Source organism: Toxorhynchites rutilus, chromosome 3 (genome assembly GCF_029784135.1).
Source record: "Toxorhynchites rutilus septentrionalis strain SRP chromosome 3, ASM2978413v1, whole genome shotgun sequence".
Classification (NCBI taxonomy): Eukaryota; Metazoa; Arthropoda; class Insecta; order Diptera; family Culicidae; genus Toxorhynchites; species Toxorhynchites rutilus.
The window spans coordinates 281,929,389-281,943,358 of NC_073746.1; the positions used below are offsets into that span (position 1 = coordinate 281,929,389).

The 13,970-nt window shown below is 36.1% G+C and overlaps 1 protein-coding gene across 1 annotated transcript in view; it reads right to left on the bottom strand.

Moving 5' to 3' along the window:
- LOC129776450 (uncharacterized) overlaps window positions 1-9,361 on the bottom strand; it is a 46,828-nt gene extending 37,467 nt beyond the window's left edge. The window contains exon 1 of the mRNA XM_055782104.1: window positions 8,894-9,361. The gene's annotated coding sequence lies outside the window, so the exon portion shown is untranslated. The remainder of the gene's footprint in view (window positions 1-8,893) is intronic.
- Between the last annotated feature and the right edge of the window lie 4,609 nt (window positions 9,362-13,970).

Genomic DNA, 13,970 nt, shown 5'->3' on the forward strand with positions numbered 1-13,970 from the left:
TTTTTTATGCAGCAAAATACGAAATTGCCTCGGATATACAGAAGAGGCCGGAACTTGTATTTTTTTTTATTTTTGTTCGTATACAAACTTCTACAAAGTGAAGTAAGTGGACCCTTTCTCAAATCATCATCCCTGAAGACCGTTCTGGTTTCTTATCCTGAAGGCAAATTATTGATCGATGTTCTTTGCTTATTTAAATTCATAGTACTTACTCTTACTCGTCCAGTATTAACATTATGTCAATATTTCCACAAAAATCTCATCAGTGTAATAAAAAATTCTTTTCTTACTTTCTTTCTTCAAAATCTTTTCCTTATTCCTAGCAAAAAAAAATAATTTTGTATTAAAGGATATAGATTCATAACGGAAAATGTAATCGCCGTTCATTATTTTCATGTAAAAATTAATTTCTCTCTAAAATGTAACCTTTAATTTGCTTCATGCACACATGCAGTTTCGCTCAGCTTCGTATTCTCAAAAAAGAGCCGAATAACCGACAGTCAGATATTCGGCCGTCCGCCCTCGAAGCTTGCCGGATATCCGGTATCCGATAAAATATAGCGCCCCTGATCCCGATATCAAATAAACAATGATAAACAAATACAGTCAGTAATTACGAAAACAAAATCCAATTTTTTACATGTGTAATATTTTTTCAAAAAAGACTCATTGCATTGATATTGCATTGATCGACATTGATATGTCGATCATCCGAATGGGTCCAGTAGGTCAAAAGTTATGATTTTTGGAAAAAAAAAAAAGTCAATTTTGGATAATAGGGGAAGAATTGATTTTCCGGACCATCGGGTCACTTTGAAAAATCATAAATTAAAAAACGATAAAAATCGCTTCTCTGATTTTTGGATATTTTATGTAACGAATCCTTCCAAGAAAAATTATAAAAAAGCATACAGCCCTTGAACCCGAAACCCTGTAAAATAAACAATTTCAATCAATAATTACGGAAACAAAATCCATTTTTTCCCAAGTAATTTTTTTTCAAAGAAGACTAGCTTAGGAAGAAAAGAATAAAAATAGGAAAAAGAGATTTTTCGGACCACCCTAGGAAATGGGCCCCCTAATGAAAATTAAAAAAAAAATGCGAGTCTCATATTTTGCGATACGGAACAAAACTACCACTTTTCATGAAAATCTGAAAAACACTAAATCGGTTTGGCATGGAATGGTTGCATAGATGAATCTTACGATAACAATTTAGCTAATGGAATAGAATTACGCGCAGAGTAAATTCCAACGATTTTAATTGAATCAATAGGAGATAAAAGAACAGTAAATCATAGTGAGATTTTTCAACCGAAATGGGTGAAATAAAAACGTAGTTATTTTGGGATTCTTCCATCGCAATGAATTCACATGGAATGAAGGTTAGAGGTTTTGTCAGGCGAATTGTTTTCCTACATGTGGGATTGGGGTAAGATGGAAGTGATGCTCGGCCCATGGGTGTCACTAGAATATAGGAACAAGAATAAGAGCATTAAACGCTTCCGCCACTGACGGACAGCTAACTCAGTATGAAACTATCGTTTACCGCCCTGAACAGGAATTACTACGTCCACGATAAAACGAATACGGAAAGTAATGATTCAAAAGTGAGTGTAGGTCATACAGGATCTCAACAAAGTGTGTTTCCTGACAGAATGAGGCGTGATTGGGAAATTTCACAAACTCCATGGCTTCTGCGCATTTACCGCCCGCATAGTCTAACTAACCTCATTTTATAGGAAAAGAAGGCAAACGAGTTTCCTTCCCAGCTTGCAATTTTCTCCTTCACTATACGCGTGTTTCGTATTATATTGGCATAGTCAACTGCCTCAAACTATACTGGGCAAAATGGCATCAGCAGTGTGCATGTTGATTGGGAATCAGTGCTACAAAATTGGAGCATGATACAAGTTCTCTCTAGGCGCTTAGTGGCTACCTTTCGCTTTGTGCCAGATCAAAGGAAATTGCTTGTTACTTGCTTGGTGCGGTGTTCGAACTGTTCAAACGCGAAACAAGCAATTAATACACTGGCATAAAAACTTACGAGCTACAACGACATCATAACATATTGCAATAAATGCAAATGAACTACAGGACCAGAGCGTAAAAGTTTTGAAAGTGTTCTTCACTTTTACTAGTCGATTAATACTTCACTAGCAAATAATAATACTTGTTCGTAGTAATACTTCATCCCACAAATATGATTTGTGCCTTATTAAAAAAATGCGACAGAAGAATAGATAATGTCCCCTGAAAGTCGACAGAAATTATTATAAGTCCGGTGCAATTCTGATTCTATGTTTCCGTTCTACGCAAATATCACTACTTTGACGATAACTTTCAGGAAAACACTAAAATCACAATTTGATTCCACACACGCAAACTTCAAATAAATCTCCAAATGAACAAAAATGAATAATGTGTACCATTTGTATAATTGTACGGTACACTATCCAATTGTTTTTATCTGAATTAGGTTCTAAATTTATTTAATTTCCATCTATCTTCATTAGCTGAGAATAATTTTTGTGAATGATAGATTAATTCGTTTGTATCATTGTAGTTGACGAATGGTACGAAAACCCGATACAGAACACATCAATAACTTTGATGGGGGCTGACGGCGCCAGTGGTTGTGTGGTTAGCGTAACAGCTTCACAATCCGATCGGCCTGGGTTCAATCCCAGCTGGCGTCGTTGGGATTTTCTGAGGCGAAAAATCTCTGGTTACGTCTTCCTTCGGACGGGAAGTAAAAGAAGTTGGCCCGGCTCATGAGTTGTTGAGTCTGATAGGTAGGAACAGGTGGAGTCGCCTCCCTGATGTCGGTGATTGGCACTAAAGTGGCGGAAATATGCCGACGTAAAACAAGCGAAGATAAAAAAAAAAAAAAACTTTGATGGGCAGCTTACATTCTTCCTGGCCAGTTTTAAAATCATATCAAAACGCAGATAAAAAGATAAATAAAGAAATAGGAAACAGATTCTCGCAAAATTGAAATGTCGTGAAATATCGTGAATATCTCTTGAGAATGTTTTACCATTCAAAATCCATATATGAATATGATTTAGCAACTTTTCCGATGTTTCCAACATTATTTTCAGTGAGTTGTTTTTATCAACTAAAACAGTCGTTTTATAAATACCAGCTCAATATGTGTTGTATAATGTGTTTGTGTGAAGTATAATATTCATTCATTCATTCAATATTCATAGAATATTTTCTTTTATTTCTTTTATTATTTTAACGATACCAAAATAACATGCTAAAGTCCCGCAGTGTCCATGTGTCTGACCTAGAAAATAGCCTTCAATCGAGCAAGATTCCGTCGGAAAAGTCACTGCTCTCGAAGACCAAGAGATGAGACTGTTCTTTGAATGTTTTAGCCACTCAAATAATGAAAACAAGTCACAACAAAATTGCCATCAATTGAATATCCAATAGCTTCATGATTTTGTTATTCCCGCTCAAAAGATCATGAAATCGTAAGAGTTTTCAGCATTTTTTTGTTTCTCTCATGTGAACATCATATTCAATGCAATTGAGGGGCTTAGAATGCAAGGGGTGTAAGTAACTTGATCGATTTCTCTTTATCAACTTGTTTCTTTAGTTAATAACTCAACTACAAAAACGTTCCAATTTAAGTTTGCTATAGAATCCGATAGATGATGTTCTGACCTATCTTTCACATTGTAAAATACAGCTGGGAATGTATTTGCGGCTAAATTATGACCAAACGCAAACGCTCAAATTATCCAGATGGTTAAATTGTAAGATATAGAAAGTTTCGCTGCTATCTCTCACAAAATTGAATGACGATTGTTAGTAATTAATAGCCTTGACTGCCTCTAAAAACACCGCGCTGCTAATAAGCATAAGCTTCACTGTAAGCCCATCTACTTAAAAACTTTAGTGATTCAGCACGAGAAATTTGGCAATTTGAAATTAAAGACAAATTCTTTTTTCGTTTTTCTCTCTTATATCGCGCGTTCGTTTTTTCTCCAATGTAAACATCACAAAACACAATCTGACATGTACAAACAAGGGTGGTCTTCATAGCCGGAAGCCTACCCGTCCTTTTACTAAGCGAACGACCGTGTGTTCTAATCTCAGAACCCTCAATTTATCGTCTATCTGTGACATTCTAGAATAACTACGTTCACACAATATCCATCGATAACCAACCTCCCTCCGTCCAGACACGCTCTGCTGTTTGTAACTAGAATCATCGGACTATTTGTGAACAATGGAAGCCTCGAACCAAGCCTCTGTGCGATCTAACTAAACAGTGAGACGAATGGAATTCTCTTCCGCTAAAAAGACGATAGTGTGTAGTTTACCATATGTATTGACAAGATAAACAGGGACACGATTTAATGCAAATGAGCCCCAATCAGATATACGAAAAGGATAAATAATAAATTGACAAAAATTCCAATGTAAAAAGCGTCTCAATGCTGTTTGTTGTAGTCTTAACAATTATTCGTCATTCGTTACAGTAATCATCTCGATTCTTCAAAAGTATTTTCTAAATGTTCGAGGCCTAACCCTCGAAATCTATATCGTCGGCTCATAAAGAAAACATTATACTGTGATGTAAACATCTATAAAAGATACGCACAGCATTCTGTACTTCTGGTACAATTTGCGATGAAGTGCTCCTCTGAATTACTCCAAAATTTGATCGATTGTGTAGAAAAAACGGCTATCAATATGAAAAGTTCACAGGGAATACACTTGGCTAATTTTTTTTCTGCAAACATTAAAACTTACTGCAATATTTGCAGAATTACAGCAAATTTTGTAAAACACTATAAAAATCCTGTTTTTGATACATTTTTGGAATCGATGCATAACATTCTTTTTTTTTTTGTCAAGCTAACAAATTATTATTGTACAGAATTGAAGTTGAAATTTTCAAAACTGTCTTCCGATCAGCGGTGGGATCGTTATTTATTGAATAATTTTTCATCGCAGACGAAGGGGAAACTATTCATTAATACAAAAATGTCTGTTAATTTAAAAGTCCTACAGGACTGTTATAGGAATCAAATGAAAGCTGATTGATAAGATTAATTGGTATTGTTATTAACTAAGTTAGCAAAAAAATTTTCCACAAAATCTAATGAAAAACAGAAGAAAATCGATTTTTCATTTCTTCCCGATATTTTTGTCCACTACAATTACCCATACCAAGATAAAAATTAGTTCGTAAAATGTCCTAAAACTCGAGTGTTTTAAAAATTTAAAGCTTTAAAATCCATGCGTTTATTTTTCACGAAGTTACTGCATTTCAAAAATCACCTAAAACCTCATTTACTCTAATTTTTTCATCGAGTGTATAACGCGGCTAAAGTAAAACTTCTAACCCGCTCTTGCCTGAATAATAACCAGTATTATGACATGAGCCTGACGTTGTTATGACGGAATATTATGGTTTCGTATTTACTTGCAAACTCTGATCGCTTGTAAGTCCAGTCAAAGTCAAATGAAACAATTGTTTTAAGTTTGTTGTTTTTTTTTTTTTTTAATTTAGTAGTTTTCAAAAAATTTCCATCGTGAAAAAAATAACGATGGGCACAACCAAATGACTTACTTAAACAGCTTCTGGATAGCTGCATCTAAATGCTCGTAATGTCATTGATTTACAGCAGCGCATGGGCAAGTGATGCCATCTAGCGTAAAAAAGTAAATGGGGAATTAGCTTTCTCCGTCAGGATAAAAACATGTTAGAACGGAAAACGGAACCACAGCATGCAGACTAACACCTAAATTGTATGCAACAATGCCGGGGAACGGCGAATAGAATCGTGAAAACATACCTATTTTGTTCGTTAACTTATTTTATTATCTTCACTGTTTACGTTCTTCTCAGCTGAATAAATTTCCCGACTAACGGTATATAATAAAACATATATCGGGATATTGATTACTCCTAAAATGCATTTGAAGTCCCTAACTCTAACGTATGCATTAAAAAACTGGACAAACTCCTGAAGGCGATGTAAAATAAACCACATAAAATAATTCAATGGATAAAATTTTGCTTGAATGTTACGTTTCAATGTTACATCTAAAAAATATTAGACGCCCTGCCGAGCAGCCTAACGGTAGTTGACCGAAACCTTAGCCATTATCGATGAGAAGATATTTGTCAGCATGTTCTTCAGATCTTTCGTGGCCTTGGCGATCAACTGCTTCTCTGTTTGACCTGAAAATTATTGAAGTAGATCCTCCGTTTTTGGTTCGCCCAGCAATTTTCTATCTGTTGCAGCCGGGGGACTTAGGGAGGGTTGGCGGACTTCGGTACAACGTCTATATTCAGCCGATACATCTCCTCCAGCGATTTGTTGTCAGCCGCTCTTTCTGGGTGATTGCCTGCTGCTCAGACACGCCCGGCCTAGACTGACGCTTCCGAGTAAAAATGTTCATTTTAGCCACGATGAACAAATCGTTTGGCTGGTTGCCGTCCTCCCGGCCCAAGGCGAGGGACGATGAGGCTACCTTGTTCTCGGTCTCCCTCTCCAGAATCTGCTGCACTTTACGGTTGTTCTGCACTGTCGGCGATCAGAATTAGAATTCCTTTCGACGCTCTCGCCATGGATGAATGCCGGATCGGCTATATACGGCGGACACAACGTGCCACACGATGTGCAATAATTGGACTCCAATTTCATCGTGCTCTAGGGAGAAATTGCCAGTACGAACAAAGTATCGGACGTAGTCGTTTCACAGTTTAGGCCAAGGCTGCTTTAAATCAGCTGATAAGGACGTCGATGCATTTTTGTAGAAGGCCCGATGAATGAAAGATTTAAGGAAAAATTAGTTCATCTTGTAGTTTTATTCATAGCCATCCGAAATTTGTTCTTTTTTTTTATACGTTATATAGAATCCTAAGGCGTAATCCTACCTCAAAAACCGGTTTTGTAGTTATACTCCCGAAATCTTCAATACTTTTCAGTACCTCATACTATACAAGAGATTTGGTAACTGATCCGGAATCTTCCAGGTAAAATTTTCGAAAACCACGATGTTTTCTCAACTGTGTATCCGCGACTTACTTGATTACCACGTGCAACGTTGCTGTCCTGGCGCTTACGAATTCATCAAGTACGCCTTGGAAACTCAACGGAGGAAAAATCGTGCTTTTTGATGATTCTAATTGAAGCCTTATCAGGTAGTGTTTAAAATAATATTAAAAAATTAAGAAATTAAAAAAGATAGAAGTTGTTTGTTAAAGAACTAATCGTAGAGAGTATTATTGTGGTTAAAGGAAACATTCAAGTTTATCATGCATTTTTGGGAGAAAATTAATAAAAACGCTTTAGAAAACACTAGCTTTTATGTTTTTAACTTTTACAATTGACTTAATTCTGCTAATTTAAATGTTTTACGACTGTATTCAGCACCAAATTATATCATTTGTCAAATGGAAGTAACTGAATCGTTCTAAGCTGTGTACATTTTGAAGAAGGTCCAGTTTAATGAAATCGGATCCCTAAACAATGAAAATTCGATAACTCTGTCAGTTGAGATTCGACCATGTGCTAAAAAAAGGTATTTTTCCTCTATCACCTCCTGAGAGATTCCAGGGCACCTATCTAGTATTCTGTATATTATTTTCAAATTAAAAAATAATACATTTGGCCCAACCACGGTATTGTGATGCTGATCAGAAAACAATTAACGAATATGAACATATCATAACATTACTTAACATAAAAATTTATAAGAACAAACCATATGAAACCGATTTAATTTTAAAAAACGTTTCATTTTACTGAGCTCCATTATAATAATGATACTAGCTGACCCGGCAAACTTCGTCCCGCCCAAAATTTGTTTTTTGTTATCAATACCTTCAAACATTCACGTTTTCTTACTAAGCGCAAGTTCATTAGTCCAATCGCAGAACTGTTCATTGATTGATTTTCTAATCGACACCGTTGAATTTACCTTTTACTAAAAAGTTCCTAGTACTTCTACCAAAACTCGTCATTATAATATCAGTTTATTTTCAGACACAATTCTCGTTCAAGATTTTTCAACCACTTGCAAATAACATGTTTCTCTACATGGAATAAATGTTTGATACAGAAAATATGATAGAATGAAGACAGACCCCTCCCCTCTTCCCCTTTTAGAGAGAGAGGAGGAGTGTCTATTCACCATAGAAACGTTTCGTGTCCCCTAAAATCTTCACATGCCAAATTTGGCTCCATTTGCTTGATTAGTTTTCGAGTTGTGCAGAAATTTGTTTTTCATTTGTATGACAGTCCACCCTAAGAGATGGTAAAGGAGTACCTAACCACCATAGAATCATTTATAGCACCCTAAAATCTCCACATGCCAAATTTCGTTTCATTTTCTTGATTAATTCTCGAGTAATGCAGAAATTTGTGTTTCATTTGTATGGCAGCCCCCCTTAGAGAGGGGGGTGGAGTATCTAATTACCATAGAAACATTCATTGCACCCTAAAACCTCCATATGCCAAATTTGGCTTAGATAGATAGATTCCAAATACTGAATAGTGTATTCTTAAACCAAATCAAACTTTACCGGTTCTTTCAGTAGGGACTACACTATCGCACCGAACTTTTCAATATGTAATTTATTATTGCCACAGCGCTCTGCCGACTGATCACTTTCTTTTCGCGTTGTTCAAAAAAGCATATACATGTAAATAACCCTCTTATCGCTATCCACGTTGACCACCATAATGGGGGATGGGGGTGCTTGAACAGCTGAGTAGAAGGCGTCGGACATGGCGAGGGGTATCTTTCACTTTCAATTTGAAATCGTTAGCAAGGTTCGGCGCTTTGGATGTTGAAGTCTTCGTGAAGTCATACTGCAGGCGAATGTGTAGGTACGCAAACTTTTTGTTCTACTTACGAGCTTTTTTTTGTCACTGTTGAGTGCTGAAGGATATTTCTAACTGCTAGATGAAACCGGATGCTGCAAACGAGACCCGATGTCGTTGATTGGATTTTAGCACGCCAATCAGCGGATAAGATTCAGTGCACTTCGTCGTTCAGACACTACACTCTAATCACGATGCTGATATGCTCTATGATTCATTGGGGCTTCAAACAAATTCCGTTCTGCCGCACATAAATCCGTTCAGATCGAAGCCTAACTCTAGTCAAAACAACGATCACCTGCTGAATATCCACACGTTCGAAACACACTTTACGAAGCCACTTGCACTATCTTTCGAGCCCTTTTTTTCACGACAAAAGTTTGTGTTGATAATCTTGCACAAAACTTCGCGCTGCGCGCTTCGAATTGAAGCCCTGCGAAACACCGATAGCAGAAAAAACACGTCGTATTCCGGCGCAATCCCAAACGTAACTGCTGGAGTGAACGCGATCAAAGCCTAGTGCAAAGAAAGCCAAACGGTCGTAAAACCGCGTGAAATGAAACCGTCGTGGTGGAACGCACCCGAAGTGACGGCAAAAAGCCAACCAGTTTGCGTTGAATGCCGTGCGATCATGTGCAGAAGTAAAGGTGAATGGCGCCGAGTGTGTTACCGTTCTTACAGAGGATGGTAAGAAATGGTCGGTTGTAGACGAGCATTTCTTCAGCCAGTCCAAGACAAACCGGTATAGTGGTTATTCGGATTTTCGTGAGAATTGATAGTTTTGCTCCTCATCACAAAATACTAGATCCGCATTTTTATTTTTTTTTTTTCATAGAGCGCCCATTTCCATTTTAAGGTGGTTCTAAAAATCATTTTTTCCCTTTTTTCAAAAATGATTTTTTTTAAATTCACAACTTTTGAACTACCGATTCAGATGAACGACATATCAAATTAAAACTAATTAGCTAGTTTTAAAAATAGTTACCATAAGATTGTATTATCGAAACATTGAATCTAATCCGAAAAAGATGTATCGTAATGCATCGAAATGTGGACACTTGAGCGCTTACGATGGCAACTTCAACTGCTAAAAAAAATTGATACAGAAAATATGATAGAATAAAGACAGACCCCTCCCCTCTTCTCCCCTTAGAGAGGGTTGAGGAGTGTATATTCACCATAGAGACGCTTCGTGCCCCCTAAAATCTTCACATGTCAAATTTGGCTCCATTTGCTTGATTAGTTTTCGAGTTATGCAGAAATTTGTTTTTCATTTGTATGACAGCCTACCCTAAGAGAGGGGGAGGAGTGTTGAACCACCGTAAAAGCATTTATTGCACCCTAAAACCTTCACATGCCAAATTTGGTTTCATTTGCTTGATTCATTCTCGAATAATGCAGAAAATTCTCCACCCCTAAGAGAGGTTGGAGGGGTCTCAAATTATCATGAAAACCTTCCCCGGCCCCAAAAACCCCAACATACCAATTTTCATGTTGATCAGTTCAGTAGTTTCCGAGTTCATAAGAATCAGACAGACAGACAGAGAGAAAGCCATTTATATATATATATATATATAGATGAAATGTGTCCGCATTAAAAAGCCGTCCGGATTCAAAAGCATTACGGTATACCCTAAATTCAATCTTATCATTTATTAGATACAAAAGCAATCATCGAAATTGGTTCAAGTCTCTACGTATACCATGATAGTCAAGGATTCGAAATGATAACGACTGTTAATAATGTAACCATGTTACAGTCGCTATAAATCAATGTAGGTCTGGTCTACTAATTAGGACTGCAAACATGTTAACTTTGAAAAATCATAACCAAAAAAACAAAAAAAAACATCTTTGATTTTTGAATATATTATATGCCTTTTCATATAATATATTCAAAAATCAAAGATGTTTTTGTTTGCTTCCAAGAAAAAACATGAAAAATATTGCGCCCTCTAAAAAATCGAATACTATCAATAATTACGTAAACAAACCATAATTTTGACGTAGGACTACGTCTTTCATTTCTATACTGGGGTGTAAGTTTCGAAAACGAAAGCGTTACGCCGGAGAACGATATTTTGAGCGTTAACAGCTCCTAAACAACTGAACGAAATGGTATGACATACACTTCATTCGAAAGATAAAATGTCTACGCGTTCTATGCTTGCTACTTTTTGATTAAAAACTTGTTTCAATTGCCTTAAAATTGCTTTCAAAACAGGCTATTGAAATCACACCAATCGGTATAAAAGCAAGTGTCGCTCCGAAATCCAATCAGTTATGATTGCGTAACGATTGAGGTACCATCGCTGGAATGAATGGATGTTTCCCTAACACAGACTTCAAAACCATGGAGCCTGGGGAAACTGGCATTGCAAATTAGATGCAATCAATTCACCATAATGATACCATAATAATGATTGATTTTAGGATAAAACTACAGCGGCCGTACATTTTATTCTCTCTGGGTTTGGATCGATTAATCGACGTAAATTATTCGTTCGCTTCGATTATTGGTTGTGCAGTATTCGTTCGATTAATAATCTATTTCTGTAGGGAGTATTCGATTAATCGATTAATCGAACGATTATCGGGGATCACTAGCAGCGGGTACTTTTATACTCGTTTACGTTTCGAAAACGAAAGCGTTACGCCGCAGACCGAGATGTTGAGCGTTAATAGCTCCTAAACAACCGAACGAAATATGATAAACACTTCATTCGAAAGATAAAATGTCTACTCGTTATATATTTGTTACTTTTTCATCCAAATACATTCATGCGAAAGAGTTTATTTTAATGTTTTCTATCCATATAACACTGCAACCAAATACATTTGGTATTGTGATTTTTCAGTCAAGTGCAATGAACAGGTGGTTATCGAGTTAGCATTAACCACTGGTGGGCTTCGAGTATCGACGAGAATCTGGAAAGATGTTATCTTTGCCGAAAAATAATCTGCCAGTTCTCTTGGGAATGAAAATTACATTCAAACGAAAGAGTTTATTATGTTTTCTATCCATATAATACTGCGACTAAATACGTTTGGTTTTGTGATTTTTCAATCAAGTGCGATCAACGTTAGACCACGTCTGCGACTAAATACATTTGGTTTTGTGATTTTTCAATCAAGTGCGATCAACGTTAGACCACGTCTTTCGGCAATTTATTAGAGGTGTAATGAATCTTAAGAAGGAATTCCCGCTCTACGCGCACTGGCAAACGATGTTTACTCAACAATTTCTCAAACGAGAAATGGGTGTTGTGAGAAAGGACGAGCCAACGCAAAATATATGTAGACTGATTTGATGCAACAGATATTTTGTCTATTGGTAATGGAATATAAATCATATCACAATACTAGCAATGTATTATGTATTATACAACTTTCGTTGTGATTGCTTCTTTTGCTGAATATTATGCCTTCAACGTTACGCTCTCGTTTTCCAAGTCTCCCAAATATTCATTTATTCATTCATTCAGAATTGATTCAGATGCAACTAAAAACAAATGATCACTAAATCAACGATAGTCCTACGTCACCCTTGCGGTTATACCACAGATATAACCTACTTCCTGTTTTTTTGGGAGTGTAATATTTTGTCAAGGAAGACTAGTTTTAATTTGATATTTCGTTCATCTGAAGCGATCCAGTATTTCAAAAGTCATGAATTTTTGTAAAAAAATGGGAAAAATTGATTTTTCGAACCCTAAAATGGAAATTGCCACCCCAATGAAAAAATGTAAAAAACAGGTCTAAATGTTTTTAACATTAGATTCCAGGTTTTGTTTCTGCTCTCTTGATGCGCTTGAGAATCTTATTGGGGTTTTAAAATGCGTGTCATTTTCCATAGTTCGATGTAATAAAGAAACACTAGTGAGTATTATGATTAAAGATGAAACGGATATCCGGTAACTAGAAAACTTAGAAAAAATTAACATAGAAAAAATCAATAATTTCTCATTAACACAAGATAAATCATAATAAAACTGCTCATTAATATAATTCATACATAAATGAAAATAAGGTTTGGTTACTGAAATGCTCATAAATTCTACAGAATAGGGCTGAATATCTCAAAAAACTTGTGTTTTACTAGAACAAAACTTAACAGTTGACCAGCAAATTTAAACCTCAATGTCCTTAAGACCTGTTGGTTTATTGAAAGTAGCTGTTTGAAATTGCATATTTTTCCCATCTCTTAGGTAACTCATGAATGCCATGTCGAAAAAATATTTTTTATTCCGACCAGTCATCAAGCCGTTTCGGTCATCATTTAAAAATGTTGTGACTGCATTCGAAATGAAATTGCATCAAGCTTCTAATATTTTAAATTGAATATTTTTGACAGATGTCAGAAAAATAACGAACCACAGTTAATATGATTTTCAAACTTTTACATTAGCATGTATAACTATTAATGTTATAGATGCTAATTTAAAAATTATTTAATCAAAATCGACTCTCTACAACATGTGTTCAAATTTTAGGTAGTTTACGACTGTGCTAGTTCGTCGTTAGCTACCTCAAGAAAAAAAGAAAACTATAATTATCAAATTGCAGCTGAAACTTACAAACGTAGTTACATTGAACTACCAAAAAAACCTCTCTTCATTAAACAAACCACAATAAGTTATTTGTAAAATGAATGGAAATATTGCGTACGAGCAACCTGATGTTGGATTTACTCTTGTATCAATTTATCTCTCCTCAAGAAATACACGTTCTTTCAATTTCCGTTTCTCTTCTATCCCTTGTTTGTGTGTCCATCTAGATATCCTATGGAGCGACCGTTTCATTGCAAAACTAAAACCGATGCAGTTTCTTGCGAGAACGAGAGCGATACACGAGACATGATCATGTTCTAGGGCAGGCCGATTGTTACCCCGAAAACCGTCGGTTTCCGTGATTGGTCTGCTGACGAGTCAGCAAATGCAAAATTTAGTTCATTGAAACTAGTTATCGCCTAAAATGGAATTGGTAATAATGTCCGGTTCAACTGGTGAGTTCCCCATTATTGTAGGTAGGAAAGATTAGCGGCATTTAATTGAACCTACGAACGCTGTGTCAATGAACTTTCGAAAATGTCGTTCAATCGCTTTGACG